This window comes from Heterocephalus glaber, unplaced genomic scaffold (genome assembly GCF_053883595.1).
Source record: "Heterocephalus glaber isolate CG9 unplaced genomic scaffold, H.glaber_assembly_v1.0 deba00001442, whole genome shotgun sequence".
In the NCBI taxonomy this organism is placed as follows: domain Eukaryota; kingdom Metazoa; phylum Chordata; class Mammalia; order Rodentia; family Bathyergidae; genus Heterocephalus; species Heterocephalus glaber.
Window position 1 is genome coordinate 30,317,721 of NW_028258296.1, and position 19,292 is coordinate 30,337,012.

Below are 19,292 nucleotides of genomic sequence, written 5' to 3' on the forward strand. Positions count from 1 at the left end.
CTCATTGTTCTTGCTCCTTTCTGAAGCAGTTCTGGAAGTCCTCTTTTGTGAGTGTCTTTAATTGCACAGTTGTGGCTGTCTTCATATTCTGAATCAGTTCAAAATGTTTACCTTTCATAGTCATTTTAGCACTGGGAAAAAAATCAAAAGTCATATATTACCAGGTCCAGTAAATAAGATATATGAGGACAGAACATAATGTTTTTTACAACCTTGTCTTTCCATTGGATGACACTCTGGAGCAGCATTCACTGCATTTTTGATCACACCTCATAAAAACATTCATGAAAGGGGACTTTCAGAACTGCTTCAGAAAGTGGCAAGAATGATGGGATATGTGTGTTATTTTGGGGGGGGTGAGTGTTTTGAGGGGACTAATGGCGATGTGTCTTTTACTATAAGTCCCCAATTTATGAATAAGTTCTGTTCTTGGAGAATGTTTGCAAGTTGGATTTGTTCGTAAGTCTGACAAAGTGAGTCTTACACATCTTTGACACAAATATACAATGTAAAGTGTAAAAAAACCCCACATCACCACTGCTTTTCTTCTTGCTTCCAGACACCCTGGGCTCTGACTGAGCACTGTACTGCTGTGCACTATCGGACTGTACAGTGAGCACACAGTAGCACGACTAGGACAGTGTCTGGCAGACACGCGAGCTACTTTCATGATTTGTTTGCATCTACATAAAGCCAGGTCTGCTGTGACAGTTTGCAACTTGAATGCCTGTAAGTCAGAGACTTACTCTAATAATTTTTTTTCAAAAATTTAAATATTCACTGTATATTTTAATCATACCTCACAGTATACTGTTATATTTGTTGTATATTATTATTAATCTCTTACTTGCCTAATTTAAAATTAATTATATATATGTATATATAATGTACAGTGTATATAGGGTTTGGTACTATCTGTGGGTTCAGTCATCCACCGTGGGTCTGGGAACATATCCTCAGTGGTTAAGGGGGGCTCTCACATATGTAGAAGTCATATACATTTTAGGACTAGAAAGTACTAAAAAAAGGTCTAATCCAACTACTTTTTTTTTTTTTTAAACTTTGGATACTTAAGTAAGTTACTTACTCAAGGCCACTCATACACGATAGCAAAACCAGGGCTAAAGTCTAGGTCTATAAGCCTATACATAAAAGGCAATTATAGGGGCTGGGGATTTAGCTCAGTGGCTCTGGCACCTGCCTCGCAAGTTCAAGGTCCCAGTTTGATCCCCAGTACAAAAAAAAAAAAGGCAATTATATTAGTGCTTCAATCCTATATATAAGGAGCACACAAAGAGCCAGAGAACAATTATGGTCCAGTAGGTATAGCCTCTTAGGGAAAATATCTGTTCCATTAAGTTCTGGCACATTAAAAAGAAGAGATAATTTTCTTTGCTCTTACACTGTAAACAAAAGATCCCTAAGTTTATAATCATAACAAGTTCATTGGCTTTCCTCATAAACAAAAGCTATTTTCTTTTTTTTTTGTATCAAAAGGTATTTTCTTATTATTGCAATTATTTATATATGCTTAGAACATGTAATACTTGATGCCTGAAACTTACTGTATGCCTTGTCTCATACCTATTGAATATTTTAAATGATAAAATTATACATCATTTTGTTGGAAGTAAATATTCTTTTTTTTTTTTTTTTTTGGTACCGGGGATTGAACTTGGGTCCTTGCGCTTGCGCAGCAGGCAGTGAAAACACTGAACTAAATCCCTGGCCCCTGAAAGTAAATATTCTTTATATCACAACATTGTATTTATTTAAACATCATTTACTAGTAGGGAAATGACAATAAAAATCTCCTTTGTTCAAATGACCAAATCTAGAAAATTCAAATCTGAGACTTAGAAACTTAGGAGTTTTTAGTCCAACTTTCCACTCCTTGCAGTAATTTTTTAAAAATTATGACTGTGACAGATTTCCAGCTCCTGCTTGAAAACCTCCAGAGGTCAGTCTCACCCTCACAAAGCAGCTGTTATTGTAACCAGGCAGCACAGTAGCTAGTAAGTTCTTTCTTGCATTCAATCAAAATCTGTTTTCCTTAACTTCCAGATTTTTATCCTAGTTCTGGTCTCTGGAGCAACACAGAATTAGTATAGGCTTCTTTCCATGACAGCCCTTCAAATATTTGAAAGCAGATATTATGCCTTCCCTTATTCTTCACCTCCAAAGTTTCTTGAATAATTGGTCAAAAATTATAGCTTCTCCTATTCACTTGGAAATCCACCTTTCATTACATTCTAATCGGTCAATGTCCCCTTTAAAATGTAGCACCCTGAATTAAATTCTGTTTTATAGACGTGGTTTTCCTAGCCAGAAATACAATAGAACTGTCTCAGGTAATGATATCTGGGTAGTAATTTCTCAGGAAGACTCATCCTTCAGGCAAACTGAGTTCCTTAAAAGGGGCTTAGGGATGCAGCTCAGCAGTAAAACATTTGCCTAACACTCAGGAGGTCCTGGGTTTGATGCCTGGCACCACACATGTAAAAAAATTCCTTAAAGAAGGGGGCCTACATGAAAACATTTGGTAAATTGTAAATGAAGTAATTTGCTGTACTTCATCTAAGGCTTTATTTTATTTTATTTTATTTTTGGTACTGGGGATCGAATTCGGGTCCTTCTGCTTGCAAGGCAGGTGGCAGAACCACTGAGCTAAATCCCCAGCCCATCATCTGAGACTTTAAAATAAAACAAATAATCAAAGAACATGATTTTTTTTTTTACACTTCTTTTAAAGCATTTTACATAGTGCTGATTTCAACTTTTGGGTCTGCAGAGTGAGCAAAAGGGTTAGTTTTTACTTGGTAAAAGGATAAAAACTCCTTTAATCCCAGTCATTATTCTGGGCTCTTTTGGAATTGAACACATTTAATCTAATTTTTGGAAATATATTTCTTGTTTTTGAGATAGATTCTCTCTATGTAGCTCAGGCTGGGCTGAACTCACTGAGATCCTCCTGCCTCAGCCTTCTGAGTGCTGGGATCACCATGCCTGGCTTGGAACATGGATTATTAAAGTAAATGATAAATGTCATTTAAAAAATTGGTATGTATTTATTTAATAAGATGATAGCAGGTTTTCCTATTGACTTAAAAAATTTTTGTTTTTTATTAGTGTATATTTGTAGTACATAATGATTACATTCAACATGGGGAGTTGATACATGTACATAACATATCGTAATTCTTTTTTTTTTTTTGGTACCAAAGATCGAACTCGGGTCCTTGCACCTGCGCAGCAGGTGATGAAACCACTGAGCTAAATCCCCAGCCCCTCAATTCTTTTTAAAAAGACATTTTAATAAGTAGAGCCATTTAAAATTAAAATTTTAAGTATATAGTCTTTATTTCTTCCATTTTATTATATACTTTTAAACTTTTCTGATTTTAATTTTGTTAAAATTAGAATGGGAATCTGACTTGAGTGTAGTTTAATACTGTAATACATTTGTTCATTCTCAATTGCTTTTTGAGTATCAATTATGTATTAAGGGCTTGAAAAAGACCTTGATTGTTTCTTCTTTTTTCTTCACTTACTTCAGCAGAATTTTTGAAAAGAGTAACTTTTTTCTAATGTGGTTGGTATATATTTATACCCTGAATATTCTGATCAAGTATTCCAACATTCTAACTGCAGGTTATAATTGGTGAATATAAATATAATAATAAAATATAAATATGAGCCCCAAATGAGGTAATGGTAATGATCAAAGCCCTACTCATTCCTTTATACATAATATGTATTAGTCTCTTTACTGTTACTGTAACAAAATACCTGATGTTGGGTACTTTTTTAAAAAAAGAGGTTTATTTTAAAGGCTGAAAGATTGGGTAGCTCCAATGTTCATCGTCTAGGGGGGCCTTATGATGACTGGCCTCAGAGTGGAAGCAGAGATCATATAGGGATGTCTGAGAGGCAGAGATCATATAGGGAAAGAAAACTGGAAAGAGGGAAGGGGTCAGGCTCACACTTTAATAACAATCATAGGGAGAACTGCTCAGGTCCCAGGAAAACTACATCAATGCCTTCTGTAGGCAGCACTCTTGATGACCTGATTACTTCCCATGAGACTCAACTCTTACAGGTGCCACACCATCTCTGAAACAGCCACACTGAAGAACAAGCTCCTAACATGTAAACCACTGGAGGACACAATTAAACCATATCCAAGCCATAGCATAGTAGGTTCTTGATCAATATTTTCCACATGAATACTGCATATTAGAGTATTATTCCTAATCTCAGCAGTGAACCTCATGTCATAGCTGGAGGTTAAATCTGATAGATTTATGTACCATTGTTCAAATAAGGGAGGCACTTTGGAACTGTAGTATTTTAAGACCTCATATCTCTTTTGTAGGAGCATATTTCCTGGTCAAAAGAAACTACTATATTTTCTAAAGCATGACAATATTGTGCTGGCCATGATTTGTAACATGTGTCAAATACTCTAAAGAGCATAAATTATTTTAAAATACATACCTATTTAGAATAAAAATTAATTGTTTAGTACTGTCCACACAGGAAAAATTTATTTTTTATTTTATTTTATTTTTTTTTATTTGTTAAATTCTTTTATTGGTACATTTTAGGTATACAAAACAATTACATTTCTCATTGGGAATTGTACCTTTACATAATGCATCTTGGTTCTTATTTTTTCCCCGTTCCTAGCCCTCCCTTCACGCCCTCAACCCTTCCCTATTTACAAAGACTTTATTTCCAGTTTTTCCATTTCTCAGCATTTAGGAAAAATTTATTAAAAGAAACTCAGTAAATCACTTCCAAGAATTACAGCATTCTGAATATATTTGAAAAACAGTCATTTGTTGGCATACTTTTTAAAAAAAATTGTGCAATTTAAACTTTTTTATTTTGGTACCAGGGATTGAACTCAGGACCCTGTGCTTGAAAGGCAGGCACAGTGCCACTGAGCTAAATCCCTGGCCCTACTCAAATACTTTTTTTTTTGGTACTGGGGATCGAACTCAGGACCTTGGGCTTGCAAGGCAGGTGCTGGAACCACTGAGCTAAATCCCCAGCCCTAAACTTTATTATTTTGTTTGTTTGGTTTTTTGGTATCGGGGATCGAACTCAGGTCCTTGTGCTTGCGCAGCAGGCGGCAAAACCATTGAGCTAAATCTCCAGCCCAAGTTTATTTTTAAGGAGCAAACTAATAGATAATGGGAAAAAGGGAGATAGATCTTTTGCAAAAGGGAAGAGGACCAATAAATAGGGGGAGTGGGGAGGGAGGAGAAGGGGATGAACAAAACATTAAGATGTGTTATGTACATATACCAACTCCCCACCAGGAATGTAATCATGTACCATGAACATGTGCTAATAAAAAACCAAAAGCTAAAAAAAGGGGGACAAGGTAGATCTGTTTATGTATATTGATATGGAAGAATGTTCTCAATAAACAGTACTAATCTGCCTGGAAAAACATAAACATTATTTTGTTTTCTTGTTATAAATCTTGGCAAATGACGCCATGTAAATTAGAGGGCTCCTGCTTTGTAAAATTAGATTCAGAGTCAGATAATTTACATTTACATGATGAGGTCTAGAATTTCTCTTTGTATTGGATTTACTTTCTTTTTAATAGTTTTTAAAAGACTGTTAAAAAATAGGTAAATCTTTCTAGAGAAAGACTGTGCCTTATTTTTGTATTTTGTGAACTTGATCTTCTTTAGCTAAGCAGTATTTGGTTAATCACACAATTTAACTTTATACATAGACTTCAGAATTATATTCTTAGAGCATCTAGTGGTTATTGTTTTTGGTTATGTGAATATGTGTGAGCTTTCATATCAATATTAGTTTTCTGAACTTCCCAGCATTTTCCTCCAGCAAAGAACTATCTGTTTTCTGACATAAAAAAAATTTGCTTAAAAATGAGGCCATTTTGCATATTAATTAGGAGGTCTTTGAACTCTAAGAATAAAATCCGTTAATGCTTTGGGTATGGAACAATTATGTATTCAAGAACATTAATTTTATGCTAATAATGAAACAAGCTTTACATTTTTCTTTGTTTTGTTTGCATTTTCTAAAGATAATTTAATGCAAATAATCCATCCATATACTGTATAGAGCGTGTCGGATGGTTTCCCTATAGTTAAGATTGTATCAGCACTCCCATTATAAATCTCTATTACCCATGGTTTATAATTTAATTGAAAAAACTCACTGCAGGCAGAAATTCAACACTTAGGGTTTCAGGCTAAAAGCAATATTTCTCTTTTAAAAATTGCCTCCTCTATTTAATTTCATAGTTAATGGAAATATAAGAAGGATCATCCTGGAGCTGATTTTGAACAAAGCCAAACAGATCATTGTCTATAACTAAAATAAATTTCCAAGTAAAAGTAGTTGATAACTTATCATTAGTCTAACATGACAATCTAGCAAAATTAAAAAGACAACAATTGAATCTGTTTATCTTTTCTCTACATACACAAGATACAAGGAAATTCTGTAAGACTACACATCTATAAAATGTATATATGATAATATTGTCTGAAGCTTTATGTTTTTGTTTGATTTCCAAGTGTACACTTTACTCCTTTCAGTGGAATCTGCTTTTTGTCAAACCGAGATAGGAGGAGGGCATAGGTGGGCAGATGTGTTCTCCAGAATACTTTACTTATCTGCCATATAAGTCTTCATTTTAAATTTATGCTTCAATTACCTTGACGGGATTCAGGGGTTAATTAACAGGCATAGCAGCTTCTGCTGGCTTACATAGTAGAATTGAGACGATCAGTTTTTAGACACATAGTGGTTTTGTCTTCAGCTTTTGAACCCAAATCCTGTAGTGTAGAAAGGTTAATCTGCCAGGTAAAATGCACTCTCCAATCAAGTCTTCACTGTAGCTTTACCAGGCCCAATGAGACAAAGAAATTGTGAGTTACAACAAGATGTACTGTATTCCCCTCCACCCATCAACCTTTTCCTATTTAATTCTTGCTTGTAATGCTGCATGTGAAATATGTGATGATTTCTTAACCCTAAGTAGTCATGGAAACTTGCTTTTAAAAGGTCTGGCTCTGTCTATGAAATGTATTGTTTCTAAATCAGCTGCCTTTGACACCCTAAGAAAAATTATTAAGGACAGTACAATAATACAGACTCACATTTCTTACACTTTCCTGTCTGCAAATGGCTTTGATATACAGCTGCTTAGATAGCAGAGAAAGCCAAGGCTAAGAAATTAAATAACTAGCTAAGGGTTATGCAGATAACAAGTTGAGGTCAGAACTCACATTGCTTCTTCCTTTTCAGTAGCCCAGTGGAGCCTTATTTCTTTTGGGGTGGCTCATATTTTTAATGCTGAGGAATAGAGTCTAGTGATAATACTGTTAGTCCATTCCTCTTATAACAAAATACCTTAGATTGGGCAACTTATAAACAATAGAAATTTATTTCGTACAGCTCTGGATGAAGGCACTTGCAGATTTAGTGTCTAGTAAGGGCTAACTTTGTATTTCCAAGGGGGTGCTTTACTGCTACACCCTCCTGAGGGCATGAATGCTGCATCCTCTTGTGGCGGAAGGACTGAGAGGCTGGGCAGTTCTCAGAAGCCTCTTACATAAAGGGCATTAATCCTATTCATGAGTGTAGGGCCCTCATGATTTAATAATGTCCCTCAAACTGCACCTCTTAATACTATCACAGTGGGGATTAAGTTTTCACATGAGGTTTGGAGGGACACAAACATTTAAACCTCATCTGATACCATGATGAGAATGCCTTCTATTTTCTTCTCATCTGTTGTCAAAGTCCATGAGGAATTTATAAAATTTCTATGTCCAATTCTTAAAATATTCTATATAGCTTTGATTCACAAAGAACTTATAGCCTAGATAATGTTCATCTACATCTCAGCTATACAATAAATAAGTAATAAAAGGAATTCATGAATTTATTATTCCATTTCTCTCTTAAGAATTGTTCTTAATGTCAATATTCTGATTATATTACATTGATTAAATGTCCAGTGTATGAGAAAAGATTGTACAAACTCATATGATTGTTCAGTATGAAGAGGTTTTTAGGAATATAGTATGTGATTATTTTTCAAAAATGGTTTAAAGTTATTGCTAAATAAGGAAATGGAATACATTAGAAAATAACTTAGAGTTTCTTTGAATCTGAGAGTTCATATTTTTGTGTATAGTGAAAGCAGACTATTTTCTGATACTACAGACTGATTCAAATTTTTTTAGTTTCCAATATAAAAATTTAAAAAATTACTCCTATCCCTGTTATTTTTGTTGCTTTTGAATAGTAGAAATTTAGAATGCAATGCAGAATTTAGTTATAAACTTTTTGTTCCCAAAAAGTTTCCCAACTCAGTAGGTATTTTGAATAATATGTAAGGTTGAATTCCGGCACTCATCATAATAACCCTCTATGTAACTTAGTGGTCAGTCCATGTACCATGTGAGACTCAATAACCCCATTCCCTTCTCCTATCCCATCCCAAGTAGATATTATCATTTGGTGGATTTTTTAACTTCCTGTATCTCCCTTCATTCCTCAAGGTGAACTTGCCCCCCAACTTCTCTACTGAAGCACTCTTGCTAGGGCTACCAGATACCTTCTACTGGTGGCATCCAATATAAAATTTTCAGACAATATATGGAGAGGCAGTGAGATGTATATGAAAGGTAATCTAATTTAGATTTAGATCAAGGGTCAGCAAACTTTTTCTACAAAAGACTGGATAAGTAAATATTTTAGTCACTGTAGCCCATATTATTTCTTTTGTGTGTGAGTAAGGGTTTGCTGTGTGAATAAATTGTGCACTCCAAAGACAATATCTGTCGGCGTCTGGTCTGTTCATATCCCTTACTCCACTGTAAGGTGTTCAAGACACACACCTTGTTCCCTGACCTGTTTAATAATTGACCATGTAAATGATTGACCCTGCAATCCAGGTTTGCCCAATTGGCAGTGTTTCTTAGGATAGTTGATTGAAGCACCAGGGACACATTTTTCTTTGGGCAAGAGGCTCCAGAGTGTACATTTAGTGTTTCCATAGATTGGGCATTTGAGAACAGCTAGACTGAGAGAATGAAGCCCAGAGAAGGAGGCAGTGTTTGTAGATGCTGGGGAAGGAGGACTGGTGGGAGAAAAGAGGAGAGAGAGAGAGAGAGAGAGAGAGAGAGAGAGAGAGAATCTGGTGATGTTTGAGTCTGGATCTGAATATTTCTTAGGGCAATGACTTTCTGTGGTTTGGTAATGAAAATCTTGATTAAAATCTTTTCCCTTAGGTCAATTTGATTATTTCCTCTTTCATTAAAACAACAACCACAACAACCTGAGTAGCTAGAATTAGGATGAAAACCCAGATCTGGCTGACTCCAGAGCTTTGACTTTCTTCCCAACCCTCTTTAGAGACAACCACTGCTAGTGGTTTGACAGCTTTCTCACTATTTTTAAAAGTAACTAATATTATGATACACATGAATATTTAAATTTGTGATTTATTGCCAAGTTGTGATCCAACTTGGTTTCGTTAATTTATTCTTGCCCAACACACTGGGTATTTTCTGCCTGCCCCTGTGTTCATTTGCACCCGTACCTTTCCCCACCCTCTTTGTGCTCTGGGGGCTGGTTTGGAGCCCCGGGCATGGTGGGGCTAGATGGGAGTCAGTTTGAGGTGATGTTCCTTTGGCTGTCTTGGAGAAGTTGCTGCCTCCCTTGCCCTGAGGTCACACACAGTTTGAGGCTCTCTGTTCAGCTTTGCCAGTAACCAGACCCTGTTCCCTGACTGGGGGCTGCATTATTCCTTGTGAGCTCCTCCTCCATGACCATACCCTTATGAATAACTTGTTTTCAGTGTTCTTCAAATTACCCAGTTTATGAGAGCTCTTTGTTTCCTGCCTGGATTTTGAGTAATATTATTTGTAAAAGAGTGTCTTTCCCCTCCACATTTCATGTCAAGATACAGCATTACCCATGTTTTTAATCATTTCAATTCTCATAAGGGGAAAACAGCATCTTGTTTTAATTTATATTTCTTTGATTATTATTGAGCTTGAACATCTGTTCATATGTTAATTGGTTATTTGCATGTTTCTGTTAATTGCTTGTTAATATTCTTTGCCCATTTTTCTTTTGGGTGATCTCTCTCTTTTTCTTTTTAATTTCTGTTCTGAGTGGAATATTTTTTCCCAGTATATTTTCCAACTAATTGTTCTTAGTCTAAGAAAAAACTATTGATTTTGCATTTTGCTGTATGCTTCTAAACTCTTATATTGAATAGATTTTACTTGATTCTTTAGAAATTTTCTAATAACATTGCAAAGAATGATAATAGTGCTATTGCTTTCTTTCCAATTTATGTCACATTTCTTTATCTTCTTTATCTGCTTTGGCTAGATCCTCCAGAACACTTTTGGACAATGGAGATGTTAATGGGAATCATTGAACAACAGTAGTGTTAGTGGGAATCTTTGTCTCATTCCCAGCTGGCAGCTTTCCCAGAGGAAGAGTCACAGAATGCTACCACAGACAGTAAGTACCCCTGGAAAAAAGTTCAGATTGGTGTGAGAAGCATTGCATACTCTTAAGAGACTTCCTTTACATGTGAAAATATTAAAGACTTTGAGGGTTTCTTTGATTTTTTAGTTTTCGTACTTGCCTAATGTAGCTCTGGTACTGAATTTTACATAGTACATTATCAGCTCAATAATTTGCATAGGTCCTGAAGGGCCAAAATATAAACAAAGTATTTTGCAATAATATAGCTAAAACACTATGGTTTTATGCAAACTCTCTGACTGGATTATTCTAAGGTGTGTTTATTATGCCTCTTCTCAATGCTTATTACTGTAGAAACATAAGCCACTGTATTTTATCTTTCAGAGATCATGTACATCACCCTCCATTTGGGCACATTTTGCCTTCAAAAGAAACAATTGATATGAAAAACTAACTTAAATGAAAGGATGGGTGTTAGGAACCATAATGTTCTTGCTTCTTTTTATCTTCTCTGTTTTACACACACACACACACACACAACACACACACACAGACACACACACTCTCAAATGAAACATTCAAATGAAAATCAAATATCCTATCAGCCAGTGACCTCAAGTTATCATTTTCTTACATGTACTCATTTCTCTATTAATATTTTTCTCCTTATTATTCCTTCCTCTCTCTTTTTCTTTTTTCCAATGCATGCATAGTTAACTACAGAAAAATCTCCGTTATCACCATTTTTCTTTTTCCTAATTATAAAATTATTCTTACCATTGTTGATAAAATTACAGTTAATAGTACAGAATATCTGCAATGACAGAAAGTAAAACTCTTATTTTTATTTACTTTTTATTTTTTGGTGTCTAAAAATGTATTTTAAATTTTAACATACTTATTCAGGGGACCCTGTTTCCCAGGGGTTTTTTTGTTTTTTGTTTTTTGGTTTTTTGTGTTTTTTTGGTACCAGGGATTGAACTCGGGTCCTTTTGCTTGCCAGGCAGGCGGTGGTGAAACCACTGAGCTAAATCCCCGGCTTAATATACTTATTTTAACCAACATATTAATTATACATATTTATGGGGTACAATGTAATAATTGAACACATGTATACAGTGTGTTATGATCAGATCAGAGTAGGTGGCATATCCATCACTCAACCATTAAATCATTTTTGTTTTGTTTTTGTTTTTTTATGGTACCGGGGATCAAACTTGGGACCTTGCGCTTGCAAGGCAGGCGGCGGAACCACTGAGCTAAATCCCTGGAATTAATTATTCTTTTGTGTTAGGAAGATTCAAAATGCTCTCTAGCAATTTTGAAATATAAAATTAATTGGTGTCAACAACTGTGCTGTGGAATATTTGATGTTATTCCTCTTGTCCAACTGTACTCCTGTACCTGTTAACCATCTTCTCTCTATCCTCCCCTTCCTTCTCACATTTCTTAGCCTCTGGTAGCCATTGTTATAGTCTCTTCTAGGGGAATAGAATGCAAGGACCTTTAGTATTTGTCTGTCTAGAGTACTCAGTTCAAACCTTACCATAACTGCACAATTAATGCATGTTATTATGTACTCACATGAAATTAAGGCCCAGTACAGAATTGGTGGCAGCAATCTCCAAAGACCTGGAAAAAGCTTAGAAGTCCTCTCTGGAATACTCAACAAATGTCTCATCTACATTTTCTTTCTCTTCCAATTAAATCTATTATTCCTAGAGCATTTAAGGATAATAAAATATCTTTTATTCAATATGACTTTCCATTTTCTGTAATTACTAGATTGAAATAATTTTGCTTTCTGCTACACAGAACTGATGGCAACAGCTTTCACAGACCTTGAACAGACTCAGAAGTCCCAACCAGAATGTTCACAAATGTCTTATCTACATTTGCTTTCTCTTCCAATTAAATCCATTATTCTCAGAGCATTTAAGAATAATAAAATTTTATTCAATTTGACTTTCATTTTTCTTTAATTACTAGTACTGAAACAGTTTCACTTTCTGCTATATTTTATTGCAAATCTTTGAGCTATTGTATAAGGCTAAATTAAGCTTTTTATAGATTTCTTTTTTAGGATAAACTTAATCCCCATTTATTACTTCTAGGATAATACTCATCTTAAATTTCAAAAATTGGACATGCAAATAAAATCTTGGAAGACAACTTACTTATAAGTTGGCAATTCCTTTACCAGTGAATAAAAAGAATACCGAAAGATGGACTCACCTATATTCACAGAATTTCTTTAGTTCAATTAGGTCAAATTTGTGATTAATATAGAATTGTAGAAATTTAGTAGTACCTCAGCCTAGCTGTTATCTCATCATTTTAGTCAAAAATTTTGTTTCTAATTTTAAATCAATTTTTAAAAATGCTTGAAATTGATACTTCTAATGTTTAAGTCAAGACCTATGACTTTATGTTAAACAGTACAGTATACTAAAGAATTATTTGAAAGTGTTAGGAGTGGAATTTGGCAAAAGGCCTTTTCCATTAAATAAAATAAGAAGGGAGATTCATTATTGCTAATGAATTCCTGGATTTTACATACTGGAAGCAGTCAAGCAGTGTGGTACAAAAACCCACACTGCATCATGAACCATAACATCGCTAGGTTTGTAATATAAGAGCTGCTAAATATATTTCGAATATCACAATGACTATGTTTTTTGCCTGGAGCATGCTCTTTGTTATATCCTTCCTCTCGTATTCTTATCTTATTCATGAGAAGTTGTGAATCTCAATAAAATCTATGGGTTGTGTTATGTTTAAAAGCTCCTTACTGAACCAATATGTTCACAGATAAGATCAATAATATATGTGCAAACCTTTGAAATTTAGATTGGACAGGAGGCTGCCTAATAAAACTCTGTTACTGAATTTTATACAACATATACCAGCCTTTTAATTTTATATTCAGGTCCCGAAGGGCCAGAAGACAAACTGAGCACATCTGCAATCTTTTGGATTAAACCATGATGGTTTTATGCAAAACTCCTGAATGCATTTAAGCTTTATGTATTGTAAAGGCATTGCATAATGGTTACTCATTTCATTTCTTTGTTAAGAGCCTTTGTCTAATGTTAAAAACTTGAATTAAAGGTTTTGTTAACACCTATTTAGTTAGATCATTAGTTCACAGTGCAGACTAAGGAAGTGCTATAGTATGTTTCACTCGACTTTAAAAAAAAATAGAGTTGGTATCTACTGTTGTATTTTTAAGGCCGTCAGTTATCAAACCATGTTAGTGCTAAATTCCTTTTGAAGCTTTCAAGAGGTATTTTAATTAAGTTTTCAAAATTGCTTTTGGATCATACAATTCTTTAGTGCTTTATTTCCATTAACAAAATAGTAATTAAAATTAAATTTTAAAAGAAATAACCACAGTAGGTCATTCTTTTATTAACTTGAGATAGATAATGAACCTGTCCTATATAAAGGCTGAGCTAAATCTGCTGAGAGGCTGGGGATAGTGTATTTTAATTAAGGTAATCCTTATTTGCATCTAACAAACAGCATTGCTACTTAGAAATTTAAGACCTTAGCGATACATATTAGTACATTACCTCAACAAATCTAATAGAGATTTAATACTTGTGTTTTAAGGAGCAATTTGTCATAAATTAAGAGCATTTGCATAGTAAATTTCAAGGATGTTATTCTTTGCAGTTTTTTGTAATTAAGGAACACATTAAACATTAAAATTTTATAATTTTTGTAGTGCTAGGAATTCTTGCTTTGTTATTAAACTGAGCCTTGTTTTCAGCTGTGCATAACCCTATGGAAAAGTCCAGCTTTAAAAAAGACATTAATGAATGCACATACTGGCAGTAACCTTTTTCCTTTTAAATCTGAGCAATGGCATGTGTTTAAAGAATGTTTTAGCATGCAAAATACAACTCTGAAGATATCTCTTCAGTTGGATGGAGACTATTTAATCATTTAAAAAGTAGGCCAAAGAGACTTTCCCCAACCACACTGCTAAATAATTATGAACTGTATCATATATAAATTAAGTGTTCACTAATTGGGGGTATGGATAGAATCTTTTGTTAGTCAGCTAAGTGTTTACAGTATTAATATCTACTTTAGTTATTTAGGGCAAAGGAATCAAAGAGCCCATTTTAATTAAGAATGACAACTTTAGGGCTGGGGATTTAGCTCAGTGGTTCTGGCGCCTGCCTCACACACCCAAGGTCCTGAGTTCGATCTCTGGTACCAAGAAAAAAAAATGACAATTTTATTCTCAAGGTTCCTTTTATTTTGATGGTCAACAGGACATTTTTATTTTTATTTATTTATTTATTTATTTATTTATTTATTTTGGTACCGGGGATCAAACGCGGGTCCTTACGCTTGCAAGGCGGGCGGCGAAACCACTGAGCTAAATCCCCAGCCCAATAGGATATTTTTAGCATTTGCATTTTATTCATCCATAGAGAATGATTTTATGAAATATAGCTTAGGGTAAAGCTCAACAGCAGAGTTCACCTGTGGTCATGTGGATTTTTGTGGTGATGCCTTCTGTCACTTGGACACCATAGAAAACACAGACACCTAAGAATGTTCAGTTGTAAGATTAAATTTCAGTATTGCAATTACTACCTACATGATCTCTTGCCTTAAATTCTACATTTGTACATTGGAAATGATGGTGCAAGGTGAACTATTGGTTCTCTCTTTCCTTACCTTTAAAATTACATATTAATATAGAAACTCTGCTGATTTCCTGTACAGGATTTATGAGAGCTGTCCCTTCCCCTTCCTGTTTTCACTTACCACCTGCTCACCTCTACCATTTACTATTATTTAAGAGCTGTAAACCTAGAGCCCAGAGTTAAAATGATTGATTTGGGGTAAAACACTAAATAATTAAAAAATAAATGGAATGATTCTGGTATTTCTCTGTGAGGATTGAGTCAAAGGATTTGTCACTTACAATGTCTTAGGTTAGGACTACTTTCAGATTATGTTATTTTGTAAGGTTGTGGAGTTTTAGATGTTCAATATAACTTGGTGATTCAGGAACAAGACAAGGATGTCCACTATCACCACTCCTGTTCAATATAGTTTTGGAAACGTTAGCCACAGCAATTAGACAAGAGAAAGAAATAAAAGGAATAAAGATAGGAAATGAAGAAGTCAAATTGTCATTATTTGTAGATGACATGATACTCTACATAGAAGACCCCAAGAACTCCACCAAAAGTCTTCTAGACTTAATAACCAAATTCAGTCAAGTAGCTGGTTACAAGGTCAACACACAAAAATCAATAGCTTTCCTCTACACCAATGACAGACTCACTGAGAGAGAAATAGGGCAAACAATTCTTTTCACAATAGCATCCAAAAAACTGAAATACCTAGGAATCAACCTAACAAAAGAAATCAAAGACCTCTTCTCTGAAAACTATAGCACTTTGAAAAAAGATATTGAAGGGGATATCAGAAAATGGAAAGACATTCCCTGCTCCTGGGTAGGAAGGATCAACATAGTGAAAATGGCTACACTTCCAAAATTGCTATATACATTCAAGGCAATTCCAATTGAAATCCCAGCAGCATACTTCACAGACCTTGAGAAAACAATCCAAAAATTCATTTGGAACAAGAAGAGACCCAGAATAGCAAAAGCAATTATAAGTAACAGAGACATGGCAGGGGGTATTACAACCCCCAACTTGAAACTGTACTGCAAAGCTACTGTGATAAAAACAGCATGGTTCTGGCAAAGAAACAGACCTGAAGACCAGTGGAACAGATTAGAAGATGCAGAAACAACTCCAGACACACTCAGCCACCTCATCTTTGACAAAGGAGCCAAATACCCTCATTGGAGGAAAGATAGCCTCTTTAATAAATGGTACTAGAGAAATTGGGTTTCAACTTGCCAAAGACTAAAACTATACCTATATCTCTCACCATGCACTAATCTAAAATCAAAATGGATTAAAGATCTAAATATAAAAACAGAAACACTGAACCGGCTGGAACAGAGGTTAGGTAGAACTCTTCAAGACATTGGGGTAGGAAAAGACTTTATGAACAAAACCTCAGTTGGCTGTGAACTAGCACAAACAATCAACAAGTGAGATCTCTTCTTACTAAAAACCTTCTGCACAGGAAGAGAAACCACCAGCAGTGTGAAGAGGCAACCCACAATGTGGGAAAAAATTTTCACCAGCAGTCCCTCAGAAAAAGGTCTACTATCTTGAATCTATAAAGAACTTAAAAAAATCAGATCTCCCAAATTTAAAGACCCAATCCAAAAATGGGCATCTGAAATGAACAGACATTTCTCAGACAAAGAAATAGCCATGGCAAATAAACATATGAAAAAATGTTCAACATCACTGGTCATTCAAGAGATGCAAATGAAAACAACACTGAGATTCCACCTCACTCCAGAAAGAATGGATGCTATCATGAAATCAACCAACAACAAATGCTGGTGGGGCTGTGGGGAAAGAGGAGCCCTGCTCCACTGCTGGTGGAAGTGTAGACTGATGCAACCACTGTGGAAATCAGTATGGAGATACCTCAAAGAACTAGGACTGGAAGTCCCATTTGACCCCACTATTCCCCTGATGGGTATCTTCCCCAAAGAATTAAAAGAATTATACCACAGTGATATATGTGTACCCATGTTCATAGCAGCACAGTTTGTAATAGCTAAAATTTGGAAACAGCCCAAATGCCCATCAACTGGAGACTGGATAAAGAAAATGCGTTTTTTTAAAATATAAAATGGAGTACTACTCAGCCATCAAAAACAAGAAATTAGAGACTTTTATTGCTAAATGGATGCACATTTAGGCAATAGCTAAGTGAAATAAACAGGACACACATGTGTAAATACCAAATAGCTTCTCTAGTGTGAGAAACTGAAAGTGTGAAAAAGGACTAAAAGATGTACTAGATAATGTGAACTAGGAAGAAAAGGGGCAAAGGGGAAGGGGAAGTGGGAGGGGTAGGGGAAAGGAAAGAAGGGAATGGGATTAATGTGAAAAAATGGAAAAATAGGAACAAAGTCTTTGTAAATAGGGAGGGATGGAGGGGTTGAAGGGAGGGCAGGGGAAGGGGGAAAAAATAAGGACCAAGAGAGTACATAAAGGTGCATATCTCCAATGATGAATATCATTGTGTTGTACACCTCAAATGTACAAATAAAAGGATATACGAATAAAACCCAAAAAACAAAACAAAAAAACCTTGGTGATTGGAAGCTGGTCAGCTAACATGCTGCATTGTGGGTAACCAAATCTGTCTTCCATTGTAGCCATAGAACTGAAGGGAGCACCCAACATTTTAGGCTTTATTCAGTACGTGTTCCAGACAAGGAGCACTTCATATTTATTAATTCATTTAATTGTTTCTGCCACCTCACAATGTTGTTTTTTACTGCCACTTGTATTTTACTTATGAGAAGCTGAGGATAAAAAAAAAACAATGAGGACATTGGGAGCAAAGAAGGTAAGAAAGTTGTCCATAAAAGGAATTCAGAAAACTTGCATGTTAATTTAGGCAGCCACCATAGCCCAACCTGTTGACCACTTTGCTATTCTGTCGCTTCTATTTTGTGGGTGGTCTAAGGAGAATTGGCCCAAAGATATGCACAGGGCCCTGTATGTCCTTTAGTGTTTACTCTTTCCATTTGTGGTCTCTCTAGTAAGGAGCACACATGGGACAGGATATGAGAAAAGCAATAGAAGGCAGAGTAGTCATGTCATAGAGAATTTGTAGTCAGTGAGATGTGATTTTGCCTGTTGCTCTGTACCTCCTTTGTGGGACCCTTGGGTGAGCTGCTGAATCTCCCTCAATTTCCTGCTCGGTAAGTTGCTGATGTAGTGTTTACATTATCTGTATCACAGGTTGCTGTTTTATATCATCTACTAGCAGATGCCTGTTCTAGAGCAGGGGCTTTCTACACTGGAATAATTGCTATGATTTGTCCACTTATTTCACCTTAGAGCAGTATGGAATCTAAATAATACTTTTTAGTCAAAAATACTACCATACAAAATTTAAGATTTGCTTCAGTTTTGGTAATATTGGTGGCCTACTATATTGCCCATAGCTTCCATGGGATGAGTTTTATAGTTGTATTTTTAAGTAAATATGACTTTTCTTCTTGTGTATACATCTTCCCTCATGATGGAATGATAGACATCTGGAGACTAGAGCCTCACTGCATAATTCCAAAATATTTTTGAAGCACTTACTTGCAGTTAATCTCTTATGATAGCACTCTGTGAGAATTAGTAGTGATTAAACTGGTTTTGGAAAGGCAGTGCTAACATAGTATGTTTGCAATTGGAGAGAGTAGAGGAAGTTAATTTCTTTATTTCAGTAAATATTTGTGTAGTATCTACTGTGTGCTAGGCGCTGTGCCTGGGTTGAGCTAGAAACAGCAGGAATGAGTGATGGGTTGGGAGAGAGGGTGACAAAATGGACTGTGAGTGCTGTTTATGATGTGACCACGATATAACCAAAATCCCAGTCTGAGTCATGTTACCTTAGAATCCCACTGTATTTATAAGTGCTTCGAAGATACTGAGTATTTTAGACTTTTCTCTACTACATTACACATTTATGTATAGTAATATCTAATTCATTTACAATGCAATTTTGGGCATATTTTGTCACACTCATGGCATCATTTTATACCATTTTGGTATAATCAATACATAGAAGCTTATTTTCAAAGAGAAGTTGTTAATTATCTTCAGATGTATAACAAAGACATTGTCTCTGCCCATTAGGAGTTTGGAGTT

General features: G+C 35.3%; 1 long non-coding RNA gene across 3 annotated transcripts in view; it reads left to right on the forward strand.

Moving 5' to 3' along the window:
• LOC101697564 (uncharacterized) overlaps positions 1-19,292 on the forward strand; it is a 433,033-nt gene that overhangs the window by 35,409 nt on the left and 378,332 nt on the right. For 2 of the 3 annotated variants that reach the window (XR_015452005.1, XR_015452003.1), the window contains exons 3-5: positions 560-729; positions 1,930-2,015; positions 10,408-10,542. This is a non-coding gene — a long non-coding RNA (uncharacterized LOC101697564). The remainder of the gene's footprint in view (positions 1-559; positions 730-1,929; positions 2,016-10,407; positions 10,543-19,292) is intronic. The other variant, XR_015452004.1, reaches the window with a different exon arrangement.